The sequence below is a fragment of the Mus musculus genome, chromosome 6, assembly GCF_000001635.26.
Source record: "Mus musculus strain C57BL/6J chromosome 6, GRCm38.p6 C57BL/6J".
NCBI lineage: Eukaryota > Metazoa > Chordata > Mammalia > Rodentia > Muridae > Mus > Mus musculus.
Genome location: NC_000072.6, coordinates 55805244 through 55829447, shown reverse-complemented (window position 1 = coordinate 55829447; position 24204 = coordinate 55805244). Strand labels below are relative to the sequence as shown.

Here is a 24204-nt window from a genome sequence, read left to right as displayed (position 1 = left end):
CCATTATATTCACTGATAACCTTTAGTTTAATGACAGAGTTTATACTTGACACAAATTAATTCTCTTTTACACTTGTATCTCCATGCTGAGAGAAGAATCACAAAACATATTCCATGTACACTTTTGCTTTCTAGATGACACATTATAGTGTTTCTGTGTGCCCTGAATAGGGTATTTCTAGATGACACATTATAGTGTTTCAGTATGCCCCGATGAGGGTTTTTTTGGTTGATGTTGTTGGGTTTTTTTTGTTTGTTTGTTTGTTTGTTTGTTTGTTTTGCTGGTTTTTGTTTTGTTTTTTTACCACCTGGAATAGAGGCACTAATTGTGAAGGCTCAGAAAAAAAATGTATTTTAAGATTTGTATAAGTTTGCCAACAGCTCTTGCATGGGTTTGTGGACAGAACTGATGAGTTTGAGTGTCAAGCTCACAGAGTTACAGGACAAAGCCATGGTTACTCAAGATGACACTGATGTTGAGGCCAGAGAAAAGTCTATGTCATGGAAGTAAGAGCGCTGGGCTGAAGGCCGGAAGCCAGCAGCTAGCAGGATACCGGTAAGCATGTACTCTGTTAGCTGGTATGGATTCAAGGACTGGGGCAGCCATTCATTTGCTGTATGGAATAGGCCAACTGCCTAATGTTTTCATCCTCAGTTTCCCTGTCAGCCAATGGGGATGATGGTGCCCTGCTTCCTCTTGGAGTGGTTTCACGTGCAAAAGTGAATGGCTGCTCACTTTTTGTGAATCAGTGTGAACGTATTATATGGAGCATCTATGTTCGAGGGATCTTCTCTGGAAAGGAGAGTATGATGAGTAATGAACAGCCCAGTAATAAACTGTGGCCATGCGACTTGATGGCCAATGCAGATAGAGCTACCATTTTATTTTCCAAATACTAATAATGCCAGATCAATGGACCCAAGTTCATTGGTTAATTTCTTCTTCAGAGCCTAAAAAAAAAGTGCTACCAACCATTACAGTCTCTACTCTTTGTGTCCCAAAGCCCTTCAAAGGTCTGCCTGTTGTGAGTATAGAATCAGATTAATCATCTCAGTTACAGTTTAGTTTCCTTCTTATACAGCCAAGTAGCCAAGCAGCTTCGGCCACTGGCCAAACATCATGGTGAAAAAAGGCACAGGTGGAACTTGGCTGTCATGCTCCATTACAGGCAGGGAGTAACCAGCTTGATCCAGTGATATCATGTACTGTTTTCACTTGAGAACGGTGACAAGAGAAGCCTAAACATTGCCAGATTTAATATGACATCCATCCAGGTCTCTCATCAGGATTTCACTGGGGGAGGGTGGAGAAGGCTGCTTGGGTGGTCATCATCCTGCCTGTCTCCTTTTCCCCATTTCCGTCAAGCTGGATGAATCTTCCACCTTCATATCAGGTTAGTGATGTTGCATAAACTGTATTTACAACTCAAGAATCACAGAACACTCTGAAAACACCCTCCTGATGCTGTTGAAAGAGAGGAAGTAACAGTAAACATCTCCTTCTCCAACCACAGATTTGGGGGCATTACAGATTTCCTTTCCTCATCTTAAGGTCTATCAACCTTGCTTGCTTTGTGTAAGTACAGCTGGAAGTAGCAGATGTATATTGACAGAACAAAGACTTTCTGATTCTCTATTTTAGGAAACTTAATCTGTAATATTTCTCCCACTTAACCCTTCAAATTAAATTCTTTCCATAACGACATCCACAAACACATCAACTCTCCCAGCTTTTGTAACACTCTTGTCTAAGGCCAGTGCTCCACGGGAAGGCAGGAAGTATCGGGGTATTTTTGTTTTTGACGCTAAAAGATTTCTATGGTGTCATTATAACAGGTCCGCAAGTGTTCCTCACACATATTCACACCCAAAGCTTACCTTCCTCTCACTCCCTGCAAAGCAGACCAAAATGATTGGATCTCTTCTATCAAAAAAAAAAAAAAAATCAAGAGAAAAATAATCCACATTGGTTGAACATTGTAACAGATGCCTATAATCTCAAAGCCATTTTGCTTCTGAGCTTGGGCACAGCAAAGGAGATACCACAGGCAATTCTGCCATGCAGGACCTAGAAACAAATCAGAAGTTAGAGATGTAATTTTTGGAGAAGCTATACAGTAGCAGTTCTCAATGTGTGGGTAATATTGGATGTTTACATTATAATTCATAACAGAAAAATCACAGGTATGAAGGAGCAATGAAATAATTTGATGATGAGGAGGGTCACTACAACATGAGGAATTCTATTAATGAGCTGCAGCCTTAGGAAGGTTGAGATCCACTGATCTACAATATTTAAGATAGTGGTTCTTCAACTTAAGCAAAGACAGACCAGTATGACTTTGGTAAGAACAGGCCAAGAAAGAGTACCATAGGGACCTAGTGACATGGCCATAGAGTTTCCTGTGTCAGTTGGGAATAGTGGGGTGTCTGTGGGACAGCTGGCAAGTAAGTGAGTGAAAACATACCTCTGGCATTTCTAGTTTACTCAGTTCTCCATAGCAAACTTTCTGAATCTCAGAAGTCAGATTTCTCTCCAGCTTACAGCTATTTTACCCTGCTTACAAAAGTCATTAGATCTGAAGGGGAAGGCACCACTTGGTGGCAAAAGACATTAAAAAAAAAATCTAGCCTTAAATTTTATAGATGACCTCCCCTTAAATGACGGATGTAAAACTATCACCAAAGTCTACCTGCTTCTGAGATTAAAAGCTGCTGTGCACTTGAAAACTAGGCCCCACGAACTGTTGGCCCATGGGCTATGAAGTGAGCACTCCCCTGACCCTTTACCAAGCTTGAGAGTTGCTCTCCCAGCACAGGGCTCAGACATAAGCTGACTTGCTACATGTGTTTTGTTATAGAGGCTCCAAGTCAAGCAAACAGACACATGGAGGGCATGTCTAGCACAAGTTGTGTCACGGGGAAAGAGCACTTCTCTCCCTGCTCTAGCGCCTCCTCGCCCACCCAGAAACACTGAACCGGGTCACTTAGGGACTTTATGGAGACCTTGTTACTTTTATATGAAAGACGGCAACAATAACCATTGACTCAGTGGTACCCATTGACTCAATCCCAGCCTGCTCCCCTCTGAAGAGCTGAGCAGAGACACACTGATGCAAGCTCTGATCCTCTCTCATCATAAAGCTGATTCCCACAGAGAGGCAGGCAGCACATCCTTTAGAGTCAGGGCATCAGCAGAAACTCAGGTGTGGATGGAAATAGGATTATAAAGAACAACAGAATGTCCTCTCAATGCAGTCTTTGCAAAACTCAAGGACTTTAGAAGCTCTGTTAGAAAATGTAGATTAAGACCAACATGTATTCTTTATGACTTTACAATAATTACAACTATTGTAATTGGTTAAATTAGAAATTGCATTTTTAATTTAGGCTTTCATGTAACAAATGTACATGAAACAAGTGTGTGTGTGTGTGTGTGTGTGTGTGTGTGTGTGTATGTGTTTCTCTCTGTGTGTATGTCCATGTGTGTATGTGCATGTGTGTGTTTCTTTGTGTGTGTCTGTGTCCATGTGTGTATGTGTGTGTTTCTATGTGTGTGTCTGTATCTGTATATGTATGTGCATGTGAATGTCTGTATGCACGCATGCACACATGAACCCACACGCATTTGCACATGTTCAAAGGATTGTTGAAATAGTCAAACAAATCTTTTAAATGTTACAGTTTCTTCCTTCTTAATCTGACTTTGTTTCTTCTTTTGTCAAATGGGAATGAGCATTCAAGTAATTTTATCAAAAATAGTAATACTCTGCTGTATGTTGTATATTTTTACTGCTTTCTTGCAGTTAACTGAGTTTAAACACTCAGATCTGAAACTTCATTGAGAGAAGAAGATCATTAAAGTATGTTTGTCTGCTGGCATTTAGAGTAATAAAGAAGACACAGGGTTAAACTGATGCTTGCTTCTTTGTAGAAAACCTGTTTTTCTTATCTTTATCGAACTTGCTTGTTTTAATCCAAATGTCTTCTTTGAGTTTGCATGGAAGATCCAGAGTGTGTTCTTTCAAAAGAGTTCTGATTTTAGTAGCTTTTCCACCGTTCCCAGGGCTTCACATAGAAGCAAAAAGTATAACAAGAATGGTGTCATCTGTCCTGAGTTTTACTATCTTTATTCTCCTTGTTTTTCTCTCATTTTACACTTTCTATGCTTCCTAAGTTTTATTATCTTTCTTCTACTTGTTTTTCTCTCATTTTACACTTTCTATGCTTTCTGGGAAAAAAAATTTGCTCTCCTTTACTTTACATACAATCAATCAATTAATCATTTATTAATTTAGTTATCTATCTACTTATCTATCCATCTATCTTAGGGACGAGGCCATCCTGCAGCAGATGCTCTGGTACTCTAGCTCTTATAACATTTCCATCGATCTTCCACAGTCTTCCCTGAGCCTTAAATGTAGGCATTGTTGGCACTAGTTGGGGGTGTGCACCCACGTTCAGTTATCTCTGACATGTGACCAGTTGTGGCTCCTGCATTGGCCTTCATGGTGTAAAGTGAAGCTTTGATGAGCAGTGGGAAGTCCACTCACCTGTGGGGATGAGGGTAAGTACTCACATCCAGTTAGAGATTTCAGAGTTTTAGGAAAATGGCAGCAGCAGATCCTCCTTTAGGGCCCATAGCCTCAGCAGCCATGGAGATAGGCTAGATTAACAGCACCAGGCCTGAATCCCCTCCTATTGAGCAGATTTTAAGTTCAACTAAGTGGCTGTTGGCTGTGTGTGCCCAGAACGTAAGTGCAGCTACTGAATCTTTAGACACATCTTGCCTAGCAATTCGTTGTAATGGTTCATAGGTGTCACAGCTGGCTAGGACTACCAGTTGCTTACCTTGTACCTTCCTGTCCGTGAGAGCTAATCCTCAGAAACGAGGCTTCCAGATCAGATCCAGATTGATCTAGATCTTCAGGGCCTGAGTCAAGAATGTGTGGCATCCTTGGTAAAAAGGGTCTTACTTGCTTTTTCTGGAAGGCACCAAGGACAAAGGCAATAGCCTATATTGTCTGGGTGGTCTGATGAACTCCCAACCAATAAATTGAAAGGAAGAGTCCCATGCCTGACACTAGTCATGCTAGACAGTCTATGATTTGGGGGGAATCGCCATCACCCAAGGGCCCAAACTTTAATAGAGACAGTGTAATTTTAACATAAATAATTCCCGACAGCTTTTTCAAACATCTTATTGTTATTTATCCCTTACCCTTTCTTCTTCCTCTATGTAGCTTTCCCTGCCCGTATTCCCAAGTAAGTCTCCCCTGCTGACTTTCTCATTTTCCCCTTCCCAAAAAGTCTCCTCTCTGGTGCTCCAATAAGCCCACCCCTACCATGGTTCCAGCTTAGTTTCCTGGTTTCTGCAGTCACTCCAGGTTATGCACTCGAATCTAAGGATTACAAGCTAGCACCCCACAGACAGGACAGAACATGGAACACATATCTTTCTGGTTTGGGGGTATTTCCTTCAATATATTTTCTAGTTCCATTAATTTACCTGAAATTTCATGTTTTCACTTTTTTTTTTTACATTTATATAGTATTCCATTGTGTATGTGGACCACATATTCTTTACCTACTCATCATTTGAAGGACATTTAGGTTGTTTCCATTTCCTGGCTACTGTGAATAGAGCAGACAATGTGTGAGCGCAGGCATTAAACAATGGCTAGCTTCACATTCATTTTCTATGAGCTTGTCAATAGTAATGTGTGCTATGTAGTGTTCTGTGAGGATTGAGAGAGAAAAATCCCACTCAAGTATCTAGCAGGATGTTGTCCTCTTTGCTCCTCAAGTCTCATTATGTTTTCAGATTTTTTTTTGTTTTTAATTGGCTCAATAATTGTGTGTGTTTATGGAGTACAGTGTGACATTCAACATATGTATAAGTTATGTGATAATTCTAACGGGAAAATAGGCAGATCAATCTTCAATTGCTGGCATTTCCTTGTGTTGAGAACATTCAAACTTTTATCTAATAACTATATTGAAATATTCTATTAATTGCTGTTAATGGTGGGTATCATCCTGTGATATAGACTGTGAGAAGTTGCTCCTTCTAGTCAATTCCACCCCAATGTCCATGATATCTCCTCTTTATTCTTCTCACTCTAGCCCTTGTTCAATAACCTAATTTTGCTTTTTCCCTCTATGGGTACAACTTCTAAGCTGAGCCTTATTTCTGGTCAAATATATTTATATATGACAATAAACTTGATTGGCCCTAATACACAGATGCCCCACAAAAACCTAGTATTTGAAAAAAGCTTCCACATTTCTTAAACTTTCTGCTAGGTTGCCAAGATGGGTGAACACTTCATTCTTAGAGTATTTGTGTTAAGTATCAATGACATTGATAAAGTACAGATGATCAATAAAACAGCAACCACACTTTGTGTCACTGGAGAGTTAGCTTCTTGTGTTAACAAAACAAGTTAACAAGGCCCCAAGGACAATGTTAGATTAATGATAGAGTGTGCAAGGGCAACATTAGAAGACCAACTTGGATGCTTCTACTGGGGCCTACTCATTAGGAATGAGCTGACCACACCTCTATCATGCTCAATATTCTGAACTTATGCATTTAAAGGCTTACATCTTATTGACAGTGTCCTTTGCCTTACAGTAGCTTTGCAACTTTATGAGGTCCCATTTGTCAATTCTTGATCTGACAGCACAAGCCATTGATGTTCTGTTCAGGAATCTTTCCCCTGTGCCCATATCTTCAAGGCTCTTCCCCACTTTCTCCTCTATAAGTTTTCAGTGTATCTGGTTTTATGTAAAGGTCCTTGATGCACTTGGACTTGAACTTTGTACAAGGAGATAAGAATGGGTCAATTTGCATTCTTCTACATACTATCCACCAGTTGAATCAGCACCTTTTGTTAAAAATGCTATTCTTTTTTTTTTTCTACTGGATGGTTTTAGCTCCTTTATCAAAGATCAAGTGACAATATGTATGTAGGTTCATTTCTGGGTCTTCAATTCTGTTCTGTTGATCTACCTTCCTGTCACTGTACCAATACCATGCAGTTTTTAATCACTATTGCTCTGTAATACAAATTGAAGTCAGGTATGGTGATTCCCTCAGAAGTTCTTTTATTATTGAGAATAGTTTCTGCTATCCTGTTTTGTTTTGTTTTATGTTTTTGTTTTTTTGGTTTTTTCTTCTTTTTTTTTTTGTTATTCCAACTGAATTTGAAAATTTCTCTTTCTAACTCTGTGAAGAATTGAGTTGAAATTTTGATGGGGATTGCATTGAATCTATAGATTGCTTTTGGCAAGATGACCATTTTACTATATTAATCCTGCCAGTCCATGAGCATGGGAGATCTTTCCATCGTCTGAGATCTTCAATTTCTTTCTTCAGAGACTTGAAGTTTTTTTTTTTTTTTTTATCATACAGATCTTTCACTTGCTTAGTTAGAGTCTCATCAAGGTATTTCATATTATTTGTGAGTATTGCTTCTGTAAGGCAAAGGACACTGTCAATAAGACAAAAAGGCAACCAACAGATTGAGAAAAGATCTTTACCAATCCTGCATCCAATAGAAGGCTATTATCCAATATATACAAAGAACTCAAGAAGTTAGACTCCAGAAAACCAAACAACACTATTTTAAAATGGGGTACAGAGCTAAACAAAGAATTCTCAACTGAGGAATACTGAATGGCTGAGAAGCACCTAAAATAAAATATTCAACATCCTTAATCATCAGGGAAATGCAAATCAAAACAACCCAGAGATTCCACCTCATACCAGTAGAATAGCTAAGATCTATAACTTAGGTGACAGCAGATGCTAGTGAGGATGTGGAGAAAGAGGAACACTTCTCCACTGCTGGTGGGATTGCAATCTGGTACAACCACTCTGGAAACCAGTTTGGCGCTTCCTCACAAAATTAGACATAGTACTACTTGAGGACCCAGCAATACCACTCCTGGGCCTATACCCAGAAGATGCTCCAACATGTAATAAGGACACATGCTCCACTATGTTCATAACAGCTTTATTTATAATAGCCAGAAGCTGGAAAGAACCCAGATGTCCCTCAACAGAGGAATGGATATAGAAAATGTGGTACATTTACACAATGGAGTACTACCCAGCTATTAAAAGCAATGAATTCATGAAATTCTTAGACAAATGGATAGATCTGGAGGATATCATCCTGAGTGAGGTACCCCAATCACAAAACATCACACATGATACACACTCACTGCTTAGTGGATATTAGCCCAGAAGCTCGGAATACCCAAGATACAATTCACAAACCACATGAAACTCAAGAAGAAGGAAGACCAAAGTGTGGATACGTCGATCCTTCTTAGAAGGGGGAACAAAATACCCATGGAAGGAATTACGGAGACAAAGTGTGAAGCAGAGACTGAAGGAATGATCATCCAGGGACTGCCCCACCTGGGTATCCATCCCATATACAATCACCAAACCCAGACACTATTGTGGATACCAACAAGTGCTTGCTGACAGGAGCCTGATATAGCTCTCTCCTGAGAGGCTCTGCCAGTGCCTGACAAATACAGAAATGGATGCTCATAGCCGTCCATTGGACTAAGCACAGGGTCTCCAGTGAAGGAGCTAAAGAAAGGACCCAAGGAATTGACGGGGTTTGCTGCCCCATAGGAGGAGCAACAATATGAGCTAACCAGTACCCCCAGAGTTCCCAGGGACTAAAACACCAACCAAAAAGTACACATGATGGGAACTCATGGCTCCAGCTGCATGCATAGCAGAGGATGGCCTTGTTGGTCATCAATGGGAGGAGAGGCCCTTAGTCCTATGAAAGCTCTATGCCCCAGTGTAGGGGAATGCCAGGGCCAGGAAGCAGGAGTGGGTGGGTTGGTGAGCAGGAGTAGGGCAGAGGGGATTGGGGGGGGGGGTTCTGAGGAGAAACCAGGGAAAGGGATAGTATTTGAAATGTAAATAAAGAAAAGACACTAATAAAAAAAAAAGAAAGGCTTACATCTTAGAATGCCCCCCATCCAAGTAATAAATACTCATGACAATTCTAAGTGTGGATTTTAGCCCCATATCAAGAGTCACAGAAGCCATAGTGCCTCTTTTCACCTTAGTAAGACACTCTTGACCCTTGTCCTTTGAATGTCCTTTTATGACAGGCTTTCTGCCCTGTAGACATTGGGAAAAAATTTCACACAGACCTTCAGGAATGAGTCTGAACAAAAGAGCCTTTCAAAGTTCCATTTGTCATTGTCATTTTACACATACAATACAATGTTAGGACCTCTATGCCTAGTCACAGCTCTTCATAGCTGCCCACTCCTTGCACCAGACAGCATAAAAATATTTTTCTCTAATTTCCAGGTCTTCATTTTATGAAGGCTGATGTGTCTTATAGAACTTTGGTTAAATAAAATTTATTCTGCTTTTCTGCTGCTAATCTGTGTTTTGCTACTTAGGTGCCAGCCACTGAGACACTGTCACTTTTACTCTACTCCCCTACAAGACTAATAACAATTACAAATACAGACAAAATACAGGAAATTGTCTACTTGGGGAACCTCACTATGCTGTATTTATCTATACAGGTATTCAGGAATATTAAAGGTCCACTGAAAACTGCATGTGACACTCACAGTTCATGTAACATCCCAGAACCTCAGAGGTCTTGTCTGGAAAGTGAGTTAACAATGTTATACCCATTTATGAAGAGTGAATAATTATGCTATCTGAAACAATTTCCTGGGCATTGGAAATGTCTGATTTTAAACGTGTAGTTGTGCCTAGTGTTATACACTCAAGCAATCATGAACACGTTTGCTGAACTGTTACTCTCACTGAGAAGTTTAAGTAATTTGAAGTTTGATAATATTGAAATCCGGTGACAATCAGTCTTAATCATCAGTAATTAAACCCATACTGCATGAGATAGCTTGGCTATCTCATTTTTCATGACAGCAAATTCCAATTCAGGAAGTTCTGATGGTAGTACTGAGTCCAGGTCTCTAGCATAGCTATTTTTGCCTCACAAGAGTGACTTCTATGTAAACCTCAAATAGCTTTGATCTGGATTAAAATCAGTCCCACTATCTTATCCATCCTTTTTTTTTTTAAACAATAATTCATCGCTGAAACAAATTATCTCCCATTCTGCTAGCATAGTCTTGCTAGAGCCCTCTGCCCTTCTTTTGTTTCAAATAGAGCTGATGCCACAATATCTGATTTGATTAACTACAATGTCCACTCAGCTGCTTGATTAACTGCAGGGTCCACTTGCCCTCCTGAGTAGCAAGGACTTCCTGATAGCTACAGGATGCAGCTAGACTGTTTATGCTCACATCAGCGGTGAGTCCTGCTTCCCTTGGGGATGAGCGAGCTGTTATTGCAGCAGAGCAGGAACAGAAAAAGGAGAGGAATCCTTCCTTTGTTTCACTCCAGACCCTGTGGGCCATACCAAAATAAATCACAGGCTCTCCGTTCCTTCTTTAGAGAGAGAACCGAAAAATCACAAGAGAAATTGATAAGCTTGCTGAATGTCTGAGACAATCTTCCTGTTCTATTAGAAGAGGCAGACAAAGAGGACTGTTCAAGATACTGTTTCCTGATGACAAATGTAGATGCTTCATTTCTAGCCTATTTTTCTCTACAGGCAGGCTCAACCCTTTCCAAAGTCAAGAATTTGCTGTATCAAGTCCCCGCCCCACCCCATTCTCATTGTGTTAATGATGGAGGCAGCTACTTGGGTTGGCTGAGATTCAGGGGGATCTGGCAGTTTTACTGCTCTCGTCTTAAGTCAAACTTGAGGGCTCATATTCTAGCTTTACTCTTTGTAATGGTGTAACTTGTGACAAGTTAGCTGTCCTTCTTGAGGGGTGAAATCCCTTTTCGTTCACTATATGGAGAGCTGTGTAAAGTAGGTCACAGCACACACTAAAAGGCTAGGAGTGGCTCATCCTTAACTATTCCACGAAGTTAAAGTTGAGATTGGAATCTCTTATCCTGTAACCTACAGGCAACATTTCTTTCTCCTGCTAAGCCTCAGTAATATTTGTGAAAGGCTATAGGTATGATAGGCCCCAACAAGACAGGGTAAACTCACAGTGGGTGTGAAGTAGGGTGAATGCAATAGCACACATCCTTCCATGGTTGCCTGAGATCAAGGCAGGTCACTCATGATGATGAGAACTGAACATCCTGTTTGGTTTAGAGTGATATTCTCTGCACTTTTTCAAAGAGGGTGGAAAATGATTGTCTAAATTAAGGTATGTAAGTGAGAAATGGGGGACAGAACTAGCCTTTGCTGAGTGCCTAGCATGTGGCAAATATTGATGGACACTGTGGCATTTAACTCTCAGAATGGCTCAGGAAGCTGTATGTGAATCCCACTTCAAAGAAGAAAAAATGATTTCTGGAGAGAATGACTTGTCTATAATTGAAAGTGGGTGTCTTTGGGGGGGCATTAAGCTTTAAATTGAAGTCTAAAATCCAAGTCTTTGGGACTTGACAAACAGATCTCCCAACAGATGCTACAGAGTCAATGCCAATTGTCAGGCAAGACTCTCCAGGTCCACAATCGCAGATATTCCTCATCAGAAAGCCTTGTCTAATGTTTCACACTCTTTTCAGTGACACTGACACAGTAGACAGATCTGGGGAAACTGGCTGCTGTATCAAGCTTGATTTTGCATACCAGGCACCCAGCTAATCTCACTGGCCATAGTTACTTATACACTAGAAAATGAAACTGTCCTCATGGTACATGTCAGCACAGAGCAGTGCACAGGTACTTTTGACACAGGCATTCTGCATTCAGTATAATCCAGGATATTTGTCTGAACCATGAGTCCAGGAGTAGAGAGCAATAAAGTAGTGCAAAAATCAGGGCTCCCATTATGCCAATAGGAGGACAAATGCTACACATGGTAGAGGGGCTAGAGAGGTAGCTCAGTGGTAATTAGCATTTGCTGCTCTTGCAGAGGTCTATATTTCTGTTCTAAGCACCCACACTGACAAGCAGCTCACAACTACTTGAAACTCCAGCTCCAGGATGCCCTCTTCTGACCTCCATACACACACACACACACACACACACACACACACACACACACACACACACACACACGGGGGCAGGGGGAGGAGAAAGAGAAGAGAGAGAGACCCACACACCTCTAAATAAATAAAAGAGCCATATATTTGCATACCCAGATGCAAATAGAAAGGAGTGGACTTGGCTCTTTTCCTCAATTTATAGTGGAGATACAGAACCTAAAGAACAATGTAATCACTTCTCGGCCTTTTGGCTAAGATCAAGTGAAGAACAATGTAGGAACGATCCTTGTGAGTTGTCATTCATGAAGGTGACTCAGAGGCTCAAGGGCACAGCAGAAGTGCATGTCAGAGTTCTCCAAAACGGAAAACGTTACTGGTGATTTAGCCACAGTCAGGAGTGAAGGCTTTTTCTGCTAAGTAGTTACAGCTCAAGTATTTGTTCGACAACATGCTTAGTCCTCTTACTTCTCTTTCTTTTCTTTTCTTTCCTTTTCTTTTTCTTTTTTTGTATCTCTCAGTATCATATTTCCTTTTTAAGGCATTTTTTATTAGATATTTTCTTAAATTACAGTCAGAATGGCTAATATCAAAAATTCAGGTGACAGCAGATGCTGGCGAGAATGTGGAAAAAGAGGGAACATTCCTCCATTGTTGGTGGGATTGCAAGCTGGTACAACCACTCTGGAAGTCAGTCTGGTGGTTCCTCAGAAAATTAGACATAGTACTACCGGAGGATCCAGCAATACCTCTCCTAGGCATCTATCCAGAAGATGATCCAACCGGTAAGAAAGACACATGCTCCACTATGTTCATAGCAGCCTTATTTATAATAGCCAGAAGCTGGAAAGAACCCAGATGTCCCTCAACAGAGGAATGGGTACAGAAAATGTGGTACATTTACACAGTGGAGTTCTACTCAGCAATGAAAAACAATGAATTCATGAAATTCTTAGGCAAATGGATGGATCTGGAGGATATCATCCTGAGTGAGGTAACCCAATCACAAAAGAACACACATGATACGCACTCACTGATAAGTGGATATTAGCCCAGAAACTTAGAATATCCAAGATACAATTTGCAAAACACATGAAACTCAAGAAGAAGGAAGACCAAAGTGTGGATACTTCGTTCCTTCTTAGAATGGGGAACAAAATACCCATGGAAGGAGTTACAGAGACAAAGTTTGGAACTGAGACAAAAGGAAAGACCATCCAGAGACTGCCCCACCCGGGGATCCATCTCATATACAACTACCAAACCCAGACACCATTGCATATCTCTTCTTATTTCTTACTCAGTTACTCTGTAGTCATCTAATATTCAGCAAATATTCAACAAACTTTCTGTTTCAGGTTATGGATTAGAGAAGTGACCAGTGAAGTGTCTGTCCCCACATGATATACCTTCTAATAGGGGAAGCAAACAAGTAACCATTGAAATGGTAAGGTTATTTTGGCTGCACAAAGTGGTACACACTTGAAATCTCAGCACTTGGGGAGGTAAAGTAAGGCAAGAATTGCTGAAATACAGAGCCACAATAGATTTCAAATGACAATAGGACTTAGGAAGAAAATACAAGATGACTGATACTGATGGATGCATCTGTTTGTGTTTTACTCAAAACATTTTTCTTGATATGTGTATGTTACCAACATTTTTTGTTTACTTACTCTCTCTCCCCTTTCCCCTCCCCCTTCCTCTCTCTCCCTCCCTCCCTTCCTCTCTCTCTCCCTCTTTCTCTCTCTCTCTCTCTCTCCCTCCCTCCCTCCCTCCCCCTTTCTCTTTCTCTCCCCCTCCCTCCCTTCCTCTCTCTCTCCCTCTTTCTCTCTCTCTCTCTCCCTCCCTCCCTCCCCCTTTCTCTTTCTCTCTCTCTCTCTCTCTCTCTCTCTCTCTCTCTCTCTCTCTCTCCCCCCCCCCACGGGACTTCATTGTGTAGCCAAACCTTCTTGCCCAGAACTCACTATTTAATTAGGACTAGCCTTAAATTTGTGGCAATATTATTGACTTCCCATGTGCTGCAATTACTCGTGTAAACCATCACACTTGGTTTGTTCCTATTTTAAAGGAAACAGAAGAACAAGATATGTATAAGATCTATATCGCTTGATAAACACAGTTTGACATTTGAATAACCAGTATATACTAACTGCATTTTGGACGTTCAGGATTTTTCATAAATTGTATCCTCAGGCTGGTGGACACCCTGGAAGTTACAGAACTGTTTTTACGAGCAGTACATTTTGAGTGGATGGAGGGTTAACAAGAGAACTTATTCCTAGAAGTGGAGTGAGCGGCAGGAAAACCCACTCTCCAGCAGTAGATCATTCCTTCTGGTGCTCCCCAAAGCTACCTCCTCATTAACTAATCATTTTCAGTTTAAAATACCTGCATGCACCTCTGTGATGCTCCAATAGCCAGTCCTCAGGGGGGTTACAAGCCAGATTGAACATCTGGATTTTACAGCAAATCCTAAAGGTCACCAGATTTGGAGTGATGGAAACGGATGGATAGATGGGGACAAGATAACATGAAGCCAGCAAGACAAACTGCTCCTGCTGGCCCGGCTGCCTCCAAGAGCTCAGGCGCATCAGACCACATGGAAATCTGCTAAAAGATGAATTGTTACACGACTCTGGAAAAAGTCAATGTTTCCATTTCTTTCTCTCCCATTTGGCATTTTGGAGCCTGCTGTTAGGATTCACACGGAGTTTTTGGCTTGGTTTCTAGGGACTTTTCTCCCTCCTCCGATACCGTTGAGCTTAAAGAAAAATAGCACAGAGAAACTCTAAGAAGAAAGGAAATCATGTTCCAGATGGTCTTAAGAACTCCAAACTGACCAGAGCCCAGGGAAAGACCTTCCGTTTATAAAATGTGGATCATCTTGAAAGCCGTGACTGACAATTTGACCCCATATGCATAAGCACACACCCAAACGTGTAACTGAGAGTATCTGCAGGCTTTCATGAAGCTGTGTTACATCTGTCCTAGCTTAGAGGCATCATGGAATCTGACCTATGATCTCCCAGTTCTGACACTGCTCAAAGAAGTGAGACACGCTCATGTTCACTGGTAGAGAGGAATGTGCTTGGAGAGAGTGGGATTTCCCTCCCTGTTCTTAATATATCGTTTCTGGAAGGACTTAGTGCTGGTGAATCTTGGTTGTCAGCTTAACACAGCTGGGAGGAAGGAAGCTTAACTGAGGAACTGCATCCATCAGACTGACCTGCTGGCAGGCTCATGGAGCATTTTTTTTTTTTTTGGATTGGTAATCGATAGAGGAATATTTTGCCCACTATAAGTAGTACCATTCATAGGCAGGTGGACCTGAACTTTGTAAGCCAGTTAGTTCAATGTGATCCTAGAAGCAAGAAGGTACTCTGCCATCCCTCCATGGTCTCTGCTCCAACTCCTCCAGTTCTCGATGATGAACTGTAACATAAAAATTAAAACACAAAAATTCTCTTGTCCTTTAAGTTGCTGGTGTCCAGTGTTTTAGCATAGCAACATAGAAATAAACTAGAACTCAGGTAAAGCCTTGGACTCTGGGAGAATTAGCCCAGGATAGTCCTTAAGAGAATGAGGAGTCCAGAAAGTTGCATTTGTAGTGTATTTAAACAAAATAAGGAGTAAGCTGTATTTATTAGAATACTTGGGACATACACAGAATGAAAGAATGGATACCATGAAGTGGGTAGGGGCTGTGGTTCAAATCCTGCCACCATCTCCTATCTACCTGTCTTCTTTACTTCATCCTCTCTGAAAGTACACATTTTTCTCCTCCAAGCAGAGGATGTGGCCATGGGCAGCTAAACAAGAACCCCATCATGAAGAGAAGAACATAACCTTTCCTGTTGATTCCAGTTAGAACATACTTTAGGGATGTGATCTCAGGAGTTCAGCCTGGGGTCCGGATTTGTTCCTGGCTGATGATCCAGGGTATCTCATTCTGATGACTGCTCAGCCTGGATTCCTCAGGAACAAGAGGTTATAACAGGTATAGGGAAATAAGAACCACTATGAAGAGAATCTGTGGGGAAGGACATCAGAGCACACATGCAGCACTGGTGCAGCTAGGAGCATGTCTCACTGGTAGAGGTGGTCTGTATGCTCACAACTGAATCTTCAACAGAATACCAGCCCAAGACAGGCTATGTGTTTTCAAGCTAGATAAAGAGTTCTCATGGCACAGAAAGTCGGGCATGAATGGTGTTTCTATATGGGAAACTACCCCAACAGCTCTGTCCTGTGGGTCCCCCTATGTGTAGGACATGGATCTCCCTTCAGTTGGTGGAGCATAGCAGGCTAACTCTCTCCTCAAGCTTTAACACCTCTCATTCATTCATCTACTGACATTTCTCCCTTGGTCTTTGCATGGCTAATACATTGGCATCCTTCAGGGCTCTGTCCCTAGAAAGTCTTCTCTGAACATTCTATGTTTGCAAGCCTCTTTCTATGAACCCTCATCAGAGTACTTTAGATTTGTTTGTTTGTTTGTTTTGTTTTGTTTTGTTTTGCTACTTTGCCAATTCACGATTGATATATGTGTCTACTTACTTAATTGTTTATTCTGGTCTTTCTGATCTCAGGTACCATGCCAACTCATTCTTCATTATTCTAATGTCTGTGAATGTGCCCTACTTAATGAAAGGGACTCCGTGGGTACTTAGGAAAGAAATGGCTACATAGATAGATAGCATACATTGTCCATATGAGTACAGTAGTAAGTGAGGAACATAATAAAAAGATAAAAACCTAAAAAGGTAAGGGGTGAGTGAGTTGTGAAGGATATTCAAAAGCACCTGCTAAAGGACCCAAATAGGGCTCTGTAATCCCAACACCAGAGGGCACTGTGTTCATAGTATACAGTGGCCCCAGGGAACCATGTTCATAGTATACAGTGGCCCCAGGGCACTGTGTTCACAGTATACAGTGGCCCCAGACTTAGTAGTATTATCTAGCCCAAGTCTCCCACAGTACATGGCCACTCAGGAACAAGTGATCAATTCTAGAAAACCACAGAGCTCTGGACCACCTTGAACTTGAGAGCAGTGCTTCTTAGTCAGTATGTGTTAAAGGAAAATGTTTATAAAATTATTTATGATCCATATTCACCAAAAACTCAAGTAACCCAAAATCTTAAAATACATTTCTAGGAGAAAAAAAATGAGAAAGAAAATGAGAGTGGGAGGAACAGGACAGGTAGTGTCTTTCCTTATAATTTTGCAGTTTGTTCACCATAAGATTTAAAGTATTATTTCCTTGATTCCCAGGGGTGTGAGGTTAGGATGGTCCATGGTAAACCATTTACTTAGGAACCCCAGACACCATCACAGGCCTGGGTGTAAGAGTTACCTTTAGCTACTGAGAAGAGTAGACAGAATGGTGAGTTTCTCAAACCCAGTGAATAAACAGCTGAAGCCTCAATACAGCCCTAAGCTCAAATCCATCCATTTCTAGTGCAGCACCCTGTATCATGTGAAGAACAGCTATTCCTTTATTCCTGATTCTTTCGTTCATTCACTGAACATGATATCAAAGTGTCACTGGTGATGAATCAGTTTGAAACACTAAGAAGCCAAATGACAGACTAGCTTCAAACTAGGGCTGAGGATTTTAGAGTCTGTCTGGAATGGTGATAACATTCTGGCAGAGAGAAGGTTGGGGCCACTCTGTTCACTCTTGGGCTTGGGGGGGGGGGGGACCTGACTGGGCAGGACAACTATGTCGGGGTGGATGATCCAGGTGAAGCAGGAGAAGCAAAGTCAAGATGCTGGCACAGTGGACATGATTGGGCAGGAGGATGAGTTGTCCCTGCTGCAGCAAAAGCTTGTCTGGCCACCTTTACTGGGGTGAGGGAAGGAAACCACAGGCCCACCAGGAAGCCAGTCTACGACCATGCGACCATGCGTATGGGGGTGGAGAGAGACAGAGGAAAACTCAGAAATGAGAATCTGCAGCTAGAAAAGCGGGTGCAAAGAAACATGGAAATGCAAGAAGCTGGTAAAGGAGAGAGCAGAAGGCAGGCGGCATCTGTGAGCTCAAGGACAGGAGGAAGGAAGAAGGCGGAGGAGGCGGCAACTGCAGTCAGGTTCTCAGCAGCACTAAAATTGTTCCTGCCACTTGGCAGGAGTCAGTTCAGATGTCTTGGATCCAACTGCCTCTCCTTATACTCATTCAGATAACTGTCAATTGGTGAGGCTCATGGACCAAAGGATGCTTGGCAAATAGCCTTTCTCTCCGTGGTGGTGATTTAAGCCCTCAATGTGTTGTTTATGGAAGTAATGACTAAGGCAACGAGTTACTCCTGCCAAACTGGACCGTAAGACATTTGGCATGTCTGATTAAAAGTTTATGGAGCACAGTTTAAGTATACCTAATCTGTCTTAGAAAATATTAACTTAGAGTTTAAATGAATAGACGGTGAGTACTATTACTCCATCTTCAGGCATCTTTGTGGCACTCGCTTTATTATCGACCACTTGTAGTAGTGAAAAAAGAAAGAGTCCTCATATCATAGGAAACCTTGCAAATTTCTAAGCTTATTATGCATTTGATTCCTTCAATAAGTCTTTAAAACAGAATATGCAAGAGATTGTCATTCTAATTATTCTCATTTTGCAGAAGTGAACTTGAGGCTCAGAGAGCTACAGAACTTTAATTTACCCATGTCACAGGATGTGATTAGTGGCAGTGCTAAAGCCAGGTCTCTTAAACAAGACTGTTCTTACCACAGATTTTCATACTCCAACCTAGACAACCCATGGTTGTATCGACAATTCTGGAATGATAACGTGGTGCTCATGTCATTATCTTCTCCTGAAGACTGGCTGGAAGACCTTTCACGGACACAGCTGTAGAACCACTTTGATCTAACATCCCTAGATCTTAGAGCATCTAATAGCTGAAAGAGAGTAGCAGTTGGTCTATCAAAATAAAGATTGTAAGGTGCTATTGTCAAGCAGAATGCAGAGTGCTGAAGGATGGAACAGAAGGTGGAGGATGTGATTAGAAGCAGAAAAAAATAAAAACACAGAAAATCCGTTTTCTTGAGATCCTCTGAGAGAAGTAGGGACCCTCAGTGTGCACAGGAGGAAAGAGGAAATGAATGCATACTTAGAACACGGACCTTAGAGCATGTCTTTCTGGAAGGCAGAAGGAAAGTTGAGCATCAGATCCCACCCTGCTCTGTGTCAGGGACTACGCCCAAACTTTTAGAGGGGATATTCAATCAATGAGTACCTGTCCACCCCTCACCGTACACCAAACACAGCTATAGATGTTAAAGATGCTCAAGTAAATAGACAGACTAGAATGACCAGAAGATTCACCTCCTCCTCTTCTGGTAGTTTATCAGGGAAAGGTAAATCTTGGTATGAAACCAAAACAAGTGGTCACAGGTCTCTGGATGTTCCGCCCTTCTTGGGAGGTTTCTATTCTACACAGTTGCTCCGGTCTGCCTCACAAACATGCAAACTACAATATCCTTGGATGCCTTCTCTTCTCCAGAGCCCATTTTCTGGTAAACTCAACCTAGGTGCTCTTCTTTATAGGACACTGAATTGTTGGTGACCATGGGTGTAAAGTCAAGCCTATGCATAGCAATTCCTCCCATCCCAGGAAATTACAGTTCATACGTAAATCTCACAGTGCTCACGACCTGTGTGTCTATGCCTTGTGTATAAAGCTCAAAGACCCTCTTCACATAAAATAAGCTTGCCTGTGGCCAGGAAGGGCAATAAGCATTTAAGTGCATTATATTATGCCATTCCATCCTACTGACTTTGTCCTAATTGAGCAGGCTTGAACCTCTGCAGGTGACAGATGTCTTTCATTCCCGTCCATAATATGCTGGACACAAAAGCAAGAATCCCGTCCCTGTGCATATCAGAGCCAAAGGGCTGGAATCTTATCAGGAATACTTTGGGAGCCCTAAGCCAAAGGTCTGTTAATTCACGATACTGCAATAAAATTGATTCTGCTAGGGTCCTTGGGAGAGTTACAGATGACTTCCTTTTAAGAACCATTTTATTTACTTACTTATTTATTTCCATGGTGATATTAGGGAATCAAACCTAGGGCTTTGCACATACTGGACAAGTGCTCTAGCATTGAGCTACATCCTCTGGGCAGCACATTTATAGATTCTTTGAGCCAGGATGGGCAACCTTACTCCTACTCCGTGCAAAGAATGAAACAAGGAAGCTACAACTCTGGTCAGTGAAGGAAGAGTTTACACAGACAACGGGGAGAGGGATCTGCAGATTCAATTATTTATATTCTTCATGGTTTTTAATTGTGGCCTCTTTGCCTGGTGTTCTCAACTGCTATCACTTCTGTTAGCTACACAGGTTGATAAAGCTCCCCCATCCTTTAGCCCCAACTGAGGACTTTTCCTTTGAGCAATGCACCCACACATTCCTCTCAGCCACTTCTCAGGTATTTCCACATGTATTCCAGGGATCCAGAAAATTCCCCTTATCTCCATTTTCAAACTTCGCTTATATAACCACCATCTGTCTGGCTTCACAGGCTAAAAATCAAGAATCAATCACTTCCAATCTTTCCCTCACCCGTTCTTCCTTCAACCAATCTGTCACTAAGTCCTGCCAAGTCTTGAGTCTCACATTTCTGGCCCCATAGCTCCCTCTCTGTCCCCCCTCTGTCTGAGATCCAGCCCTAGCCCTTCCAGCTCGTATTCACAATTTTTTGACTGACATTAAAGAGAAAAGATTGTATGTAGATGCTGAAGTCATTATGAAAGTTGTTTTTCAGGGTGGGGCATTACAGGCTATGTAGGAAGGAGCCGCCATGGCATGGAGAAGAGCTTGTTATCTGGATGCATCTAGGACAATGGAGAGTGGTAGGCAAGGAGCAGAGTAGGGAAAGTTACTAAGTAGAAGCATCAGGGGGAAGGGGAGCCGTGGCTAAACAGATTTGATGTGATAGCTGTGCACAACAGGGCAGGAAGGTAAGCTAGTGAAGTTGGTGCATGAGAGTTTTGATCAGATATCAAGGATGCTTGAGCATCATAGTGAGCATAACCAGCAGGATTTGTATTTAAAATTTGGACCAAATGAACAGCCAGTGGGCCAAAGAGAGAGTTCACTCCCATCACCTTTCACCATTGTTCCAAACACACACCACCACGATCTTCCAATAATACACACTTAAGTTGATAGGAAAAAGGCTAAGCACCCAAGCATAGCAGGCTCTCTCCCTTCTACTTCTATGCCTGGGAAGGACGGAGATTTGGTCCTTGATGTCCTTTCTAATCTTCTAACAACGTCACATTTGGGTCTAAGTCTGCAAATCCCTCTTGCAATGGAATCCTTGATCAGCCTGATGCACAGGCCTCTTCTCAGCTCAGTTGCCCTTGTGGCAGTGACCATCCTGAATCCCATTGCTAGGCAGAGTCTGGCACTGAAGCCTGGCACCTTCACTGATGACTATTTCCTACTAAATTGACAGGTCTCTGGATCTGTATGGCCTAGAAGTTAATCCACAGCAATAATATTAGTAAAAACACGAGTAATCATAATATTAATACAAACGAGTATCATGTTTCCTATCACGGCGCTCACTGTGATGTTAGTAGCATAGTTGCTTAATTATGTTTATTTTTCAAATAGTTTTCACAGGGATCCTGTGGAACAATGACTCTCCTTCTTCCCACATGGAGAAGCTGAGTACACTTTACCAAATGAGCACACATCACAGAGCTAGTATAGAGCAAAACTGATTCTCAGTCTCCAGAGCTGACTGACCCCTTGTTCTTCCCCACTAAGAAGCGCTACCACATTACACAGGGTCACAGTGCAACCTGGAACATGGAAAGTAATGGTGGAGACACGGGAGGTGAGTGTAAATAAATGGCTAAAGCTGGAGGACCAAGAGCTGTGAGGTAACACAAGAACAAGCATTGGGTGGTGCCTGAGTGCTGGGAGAGTGGAAAGGGTGTTGTAGATAGAGTGACAGACAGCTCTGGCTAGATGCAACACACATACAGGAACAGTTAGGCAGTGGGCCATGGCTGGAGATGGACAGAGCCAGTTTCTCCAATAAATCTTCCTTGGAGATTTAGCAAAACAAGTTTATTGATTGACACTGTTCTCTTGTTCTCAGGCCTGCCACGTGGCTTATGAGGGCCCCAGGTTCAATCCCTAGCAGAGGACAGAAGTGAAGAACAGACTAAGGAAGAAATCAGGAATAAAAGCCATCTAACAAAGCAAGAAAGAGTTCTCCTTCTAATTTCCCAATAAAACTTCAAGCTTTGGCCCGGTTCTAACCACCTGAAGTCCCTCCCCATCACTGTTGCCCAGGCTAATAATTTTTGTGCTGAAGAAGTTTGAGGTGTGGATTCCATTGCTCCCTGGACAGTGCCAGCAGTAGGAAGGGAGGCACTACTATGAAGTTTCAAGACTCATACTACTTTGAAATTATCACGTAAGAATTGTCACAGGGGGACCCAGTAAGGCTGCAAGTTCTCCTTGCTTTACACTGCAGGACTGAGAAGGGAGTTGGAGGAGATTAATTACATTCTCTGTTAATCAATGCAAAGACATATTTTTCTGTTCCTCCATCTCATAATTTTTATTTCATCTAGTTTGGGCTTTTTTAGGGTTGCCAGATGTCCCAGTTTCAGTGGGACAATCCTGCGTTTTGAAGGTATGTCCCATCTGCTCTTGAAAATATTTCTGTTCACTGCTCTCTTGTCGACTGTGGGGTTTTTAGAGCTGCCAGCCAGAGTAGAGCTGCTGGAGGGAAGATGATAAATTATTGTAACACTATAAAAAATATCACTCACATCCACCACTACCTCACCTAGTGACACTTCAAATTAATTCTGCAGGGATGTTTGTCATGAAAGGTGAGTCACAAGATAGCCATCTGAGGATGGGAAGTTCTTTCCATCGTGCCTTGAAGAAGATGCAGGATGGGTAGGAAGAAATCCATAGAAGAATTCCTGGACTAGCCAAAGGAACACCTGCCTCTGCCATTTTCCTGGAGAGTGACTTGAGGCTGTTTACTTAAAAGGAAAAGTGGGGGAAACATTGAGCACCTACTGTCTACCCAATACTGTATTGACAATTCAGATGAAATATCTAGTTAATTTCTATAATAAATTGGGTGGCATAGATTTATATCTTATAGATAAGAAACTTAAAACTCAGAGCCTGCAAGATCAAACTCCTGATACAAACCCCACTCCAGAGGCTTACCCTCATCTGCTAAGCAGACAGCATCTTTGCCTTGATTGCTAGAGAAACAGGTATTGAAGGGTTGGTTTCTATGGTCTCTTCCAGGCTCCTGTGATACCAGAAGAATCTGTCCATTAAGGCTCTTTCTGTGGGAAGCTTTGAATGGACAAGCCACGCTGAGAAAACCTTCTAAGTCTGGTCTGATGTACTGTTTAGCATGGCTTTAAGACAGACATTGAGGCTGGCACTGCTAGATAATAGCATAGTGACCTTTGGTCATTGGTCCAAATTATCTTCATCAGTCATCCTGTGACACCCCTTGTTTCTTGTAAAGGAGACTCGAAAGTGCTGCTTCGGTTCACTGTCATCTGAAGAAGGGCCACTGGGTCCATTATTTACAGCCTCTGGAACTTGTTGAGTGAGTTTATCATCATTACTTGAACAGAACAGGTCCCTGACAGTAGAGGCCAAGCAGGGCAGATACTGATGGTTGCTGCTGTCCCAGATAATGGGGATCCTCAGAGTAAGCTCTATGCCAAGAGGAAAATGAGAATGTTCTGGAATGGCATCAACTGAGTTCACTAATGTGCACTGACCTCCACCATACAGTCAGCCTCCTGTTGTTTGGTTTCTCATGCTTCTGGCTTCTTTGTTTAATTGCCATGCCCTCATAGAGAGGCTCAATGGCAAGACAGCAGATCTCCACTGTGGGCCTTTGTTAGCATCTCCAAGTGACAAATGTGCAAGTGGGTGAAAGATCCTGAAATACAGCTCTCGCGTCAGCTGCCATCACTTTGGACGCTCTCCTGGCAGCAACTCCGCTCAGCCTCCTCGCTCTGCTGTTTTCCTCTTGCCCTTCTCGAAGCCATTTCTTTCAGTAATGATGAGAATCTTTCTTTGAGTTCAGCTCCCTGCAGTCACACTCTTCCTGGCTTCTCTCTGCTTCTTATGGTGGGGTAGGCA

The 24204-nt window shown here is 42.0% G+C and overlaps 1 protein-coding gene across 3 annotated transcripts in view; it reads right to left on the bottom strand.

Moving 5' to 3' along the window:
- Window positions 1-24158, bottom strand: part of Itprid1 (ITPR interacting domain containing 1) — a 173454-nt gene extending 149296 nt beyond the window's left edge. For 2 of the 3 annotated variants that reach the window (XM_006505946.4, XM_006505949.4), the window contains exon 1: window positions 23263-24024. The gene's annotated coding sequence lies outside the window, so the exon portion shown is untranslated. Of the gene's footprint in view, window positions 1-23262 lie in introns of all 3 variants that reach the window. The other variant, XM_017321524.2, reaches the window with a different exon arrangement.
- Between the last annotated feature and the right edge of the window lie 46 nt (window positions 24159-24204).